This window comes from Pristis pectinata, chromosome 8 (genome assembly GCF_009764475.1).
Source record: "Pristis pectinata isolate sPriPec2 chromosome 8, sPriPec2.1.pri, whole genome shotgun sequence".
NCBI classification, from domain to species: domain Eukaryota; kingdom Metazoa; phylum Chordata; class Chondrichthyes; order Rhinopristiformes; family Pristidae; genus Pristis; species Pristis pectinata.
In genome coordinates this window covers 66,814,779-66,820,253 of record NC_067412.1, presented here as the reverse complement: position 1 = coordinate 66,820,253, position 5,475 = coordinate 66,814,779, and the positions used below count along the sequence as shown (strand labels likewise).

General features: G+C 37.6%; 1 protein-coding gene across 2 annotated transcripts in view; it reads right to left on the bottom strand.

The window, feature by feature from the left end:
• Nucleotides 1-2: 2 nt before the first annotated feature.
• cstf2 (cleavage stimulation factor, 3' pre-RNA, subunit 2) overlaps nucleotides 3-5,475 on the bottom strand; it is a 58,477-nt gene continuing 53,004 nt past the window's right edge. For both annotated transcript variants that reach the window (XM_052022447.1, XM_052022446.1), the window contains one exon: nucleotides 3-771. The gene's annotated coding sequence lies outside the window, so the exon portion shown is untranslated. The remainder of the gene's footprint in view (nucleotides 772-5,475) is intronic.

Here is a 5,475-nt window from a genome sequence, read left to right as displayed (position 1 = left end):
GATGCTGAGATGAATTTTATTTTCTTTTTATATATAAAATGCTCCAAGAGCGTCACATTTCTCCAACATTTCAATTGCAACTGAGAACACAACTGAACTATAATGAACTGAACTGAACTGAACATTAAGAAATCTCAATGGCCATTGTTGCAACTCGTTTGTAAAGATGTGTTGGGTGGAGAAATAGAAATAAACAAAAGACTATGAAAAGCAGCAAGGATTAACAGTGCAGTGGTAAAACACTGTTACCATGAGGAAAATGGAGCATGTCTTTACAATGGGTAAAGATGGAGGGGATTTAAGATCATCAGAAAACACAAAGAAAAATTTGTACGTGCTGTTTTTCAAATAGATGGTGTGAAATTTTTTTTAAACCAGGTATAAATGCCACATCTATCATACCGAAGTGGTCAGTATGGACATTTTTTAATTGAAATTTCTTTAAACCCCTAAAATACCCACAAAAACAGCTCTATTAGCTTTTCAAGTTTCTTCCTCTTTTCGCATTCAGTCAATACATCAAAACTTTACGACGAATTTTTAAACGAAGGCGTAAAGAAAACACACTCAGAGAATAAGTGTATCCATATCATGAAGTATGTTTTGGGTTCTTTCTCCTTCATTGGCAACTAGGAACCTAGAAGCAAATGGCAACTAGGAACCTAGAAGCAAATGACAACTAGGAACCTCCATGTCTTGCACTGCCACTGTCATAAGGTAACCAGAGAAATAAACTTCCTCAAGAAGCTGGCGGTCCACAAAATATCCATTCTGAAAAGCAAATATGGCAAGAGTCAGAGGATTCTTAAAAGAACAGCCGAGAGAATAGACTGGAAACTTATTTTCATCAACAAAATTAAACTGAGCTAGACTGATGTTGGAAAAATATCCACTGATTATTTTCTTCTTTAATATCTACCTCACTCAATTATGTTCTTCTGAGGTGAAACTTATAAAAATTCTATGTCTAATGCTACATCCAAAAATATGGCCTCATAGCCTTCATATCTCCCATACAAAAAAAATCTTGATAAATTTAGTTCATTTTTGATCAAATATCAGAATTCCTAAATGTACAGTTAATAAGTCATAAAAAGTACATACCATTAAGATGACAGGCATATACTTGAGTATTCAACACTTCAATCTATTTTCACAAAGTTATCCTTCAACAAGCTGCAAAACCAACTAACCCAAAAAAATTCCTTCACTGTTTTTGTCCACAATTTCCCTCAGCATTAATGTGAATCAGTACAGCTAAAGGTTGCATTTTTAAGACTGAAACACCTGAGTTTAGGAAATAAAAATGCATAAAATTAGTCATTTAATATCCACAAGAAACTAATCCCACAATTGGGTCTGCAATTCTGTGTATGCTGGAGATATAAATTTCACTTGGGTAACGAATATTTCCTGCCTCTGTGGGCTAGTTTTGTACAAGGTGCATGTGGGAATTGTATGTTTCATCTTATGCCTATGGAGTGCAAATTTGAGTATCCAATACAAAAATCAAGATAAAATATTCAAGTTTCAAAGTTTAAAACAAAAAAAATCCACCTAATTAAGTCACCAAGACAAAATTAATTTTTTTTTTGAGATAGAACAAGAAACAACAAAATAATGATGAATCCACAGTGGAGAGCACAGTAAAATATATTCTAAGAAATGTATATAATCAGGAGTAAAGGGATTTGGGATAACTTATTACAAAGAAGAACAGTATTATAAATATTAGGCCTACATCTTTTAAGGAAAGGTATTTGTCATTACCTGACACTGCCAGGTTATTATTGCTTCAGTATACATCAAATTACAATGATCAAACCAACAAACTACAGTAAAAAAAAACATACCTCAGCGTTTTTGAAGTCCAAATTCTATATAAGTACTCAGGAGCAGAGAATTATGCTGAAGCATGAATACCATTGGTCAGATGTTTTTTAAGATTATATTTGTAAATTTACATAAAGAAAGCAGCTTAAATTTGCAATAATCACCATGACCTTTTAGACTACTGGTACACATGCAAGTCCTGTAAGGTGGGAAAAGACATGAAGAGAAGCATTCAGGAAGGTGGTGCAGAGGAGAGGGAGACAGGGCAAAAAGGAAAGGCAGCATCAGGTTAAACATGAAAAAAATTAACACCGCTTGATGGATCAATATGGTGCAGTGTTCCAATTTCAAATTGTCAAAGCAGCAATTAACACTGCAGGACATCCAGGAAAGGGGAAATTAGCCCAAGTTTTCTTCTGCTGTCAAAATACCATGAAACCCACTGGAAGCATAGGAAGCACCAGAAGGGAACTGCAGCCCATAGCACATGGGTTGAATAAAACAGCAGTGATTACACTCAAGCCAAATAAACTCAGTAAACATAACATAGTGTCTCATCTGGTGGTGCTGCTGCCTTACAGTGACCCAGGTTCGATCTTGACCTCCAGGGCAATATGGAGTTTATATATTCTCCTTGTCACTCTGTGGGTTTCCTGGCACATCTCAAAGATGCGCTGGTTGATAGGTTAATTGACTGCTTTAGCTTGCCCCTCGTGTTGATGGACAGTAGAAGAATCAGGGTGGTGGTGATGGGCATGTTTGAGGTTGTAGGGAATTAGGTGGGGAAAAAGCGATTGACGGGGTTGCTCTGAGAGACAGTACAGACAAGATGGGAAAGAATGGACTCATTGTGAAAAATATGAAAATATGATATATGGATCCAAGAGTAAAACGGTTTCAGGAAAGCCAAAGTGGCATCATGATTTGAAAAAAGCGAACAGAATTAAAAGTCACATGGAAAAGTAATTGATGAATTTAAATAAAACCTGGTAGAATATTGTGCATCCAACTCGTGTCACCCTGTGCTGATCCTTTGGATCAGCTACAGATACTGCCTTCATATCTCTAGAACATCAAATTGCATACGATTATATCAATGTCATGTCCTTGACAAAAACCTAGGTAAAAGGTGATGATACCTCCCTGCTAAAATGATATCTTCTTTCCTGGCTATCAAACTGATCAAGCTCAACCGGCATCAATGGGCTCGCCACGTCATCCTTATGCATGACTCCTGAAGCAAAAGCTCATCTTTGACCTCTATTATGGCAAGTGATCAGAAAAAAATACTTCAAGAGTGGCCTCCAAACTTTTTGAAGTTTCATCTTCACTAACTCATGGGAATCCAAGACCACTTAAACTGGTGGAGCAGTACCTGGGAAGGCAGAGCACTTTGAATCTTTCCAAAAGGAGCATGTGGAGGTCAAGCTCCAATAGCATGCAATATTCCAATGACCCCACCACTTACCCCATCAGGTTTTGTCTGTCTTATCTGCCAGAGCCTGTGGATTCCTGCACAGGACTTATTGGTAACCCCAAAACCCACAAAAGGGGAAGTGAGTTATCCTTGACCACAAGGCATCACCCAGAAAAGAAGATACCTTCCACACTTGTCTTGTCCTGAACATCATGGCAGAGGCTGTAAATATAATACACCCTGGTCTGTCTCCCTAATCCTCTAGCATGTGTTTCTCTGTTGAGCAACTAACCTTGTTCCACCCCTCCTACCTCATTTAAAACTGTTGGGCACAAATTTTCTCACCAAGTATCTTAACTATATTTCCACCTCAGCAACCATGTTGACTCCTTATCTTCAATCACAATTCATTTTGCTCCCTGAATTTTGTGTAAATTGCCAATCCTTTAATCTCTTCCTCCCTATCAACTCCCTAATCCATATTGAGCACCTATCCCCACACCCCTTCCCTCTCAAACCTTTGTCATGTTATGTGGTCTCATCTCAAATAACCAGATGAGGCCACCTCTTATCACCATTTGCTTTTCTTTCCATTCATATCCTTCTCAGCCCTTCTTCTTTCTGTGTCTAACCCAAGAAAAAAAACTTTTTCCCACTTTAATTTCCTCTTCAAAGTCTTAACTATCTGTCCATTAGCCTTCTATCATCATCACTGTTTTTAAATTCCTCTTCTCCATCCCTTTAACCTCCACCTCTACAATACTCTAAGAAAACTGTGTGCCTCTGGATCGGGCATCTTGATAACTCCTGAATTTAATCAATTCAATATTGGTGGCATGTCTTCAGTTGCCAACCCCCTAAGCACTGGGATTCCTTCTCCAAACATGTGCCTCTTCACCACTCTCTGCGCCCACCCCAACCCCACCCAAAAGCAAAATTTTTACCATGACTAACTTTTAGCTATGTTTGCTCTGATGAAGGGTCTTGGACCTGAAGCATTAACTCTATTTTCTTTCCAGTTTCTGCCCAACCTGCCAACTAATTCCACAAATTCTGATTTTATTTCTAATATCCCTTCATAGGGTTTTGTCAAATTTTTGAGCAGGATTCTTTTTTGGTTTTATTTTGAAAACACAGATTTGCCAAGAAGTGGTATTAAATAATGCAGAAACAATGTCATCAAAGATGAAATTTGGTTTGCATAAAGAGAAAGAAATATCGTGGATTATAGTCCCAAAGGTCAAATCATGAATTGAAGTGGAATCTTCTTTTACAGACATTGTCGTCATACTATACCACAATCACACCTGTCAATTCAAAATTGATCCAGTCTAATGAATCTCAATAAGAATGACTCAGTGAAAATGTCACAGCAAAGTGTTGACACCTTAAACACAAAGAAACAGCCCCCAATAAATGCTGGTACAGCAATCACCCTCCACTTGTAAAATAATAGATGTTGACTTCCTTCCTAATATAAAGCTACAGACCACTCCCGCCCAACCCACCCTGCCCCAAAAGCTGTTCTGAGTTGCAACACCTCTAGATCTGGAAGAAAATGAGCAGAAACCAAGCACAAGGAATATAATCCACTGAGTGGGAGTTTGACCTTCACCCTAGCTCTGTATACCTAGTCAATCCAAAACAAAGTCCTCTAACTTTTTAAACAGTATTTTCCAGCAAATTAGCAAGGTACAGGTCACTTCTATACATCAATTTAATGAAATGTTAAACTGACTTTAAACTGCAATAAACTTACATACCTGGTGAAGTAGCAGTAACTTCTGGCAAGTCTCAACACATTATAATCAAGATAGGGTAAACAATAAAATTTTGATAAGGTACAAACTAATGCTCAGCAATATCATGACTGTAAGACCATCTTGAAAATTTCTCTCCTTCTGTTGCTTTTACATTGAATAGCACCACTGGATGACACTCTTTTTGCTCCTGCTTATTTATAGCCCACTGGAGTCATGATATATTCCAATAATGAACATTCCAGGCTGCAACTGATACTAGTCCCTCCATTTGAGCCACAGCAATTAAACAATAGGCAAACAAAATGAGCAGAAGCTATAGAGGCCTTTTCTTTGTTTGTCAGTCTACAACCTGCCTGAACAGAATCATGAAAATTCATATTCCAGGATGACAAACTTGACATGATCTTTCATCTGAAAAAAATCTGCACTGAAGAACACCACCTTGTTTTTAATTGCCATGAA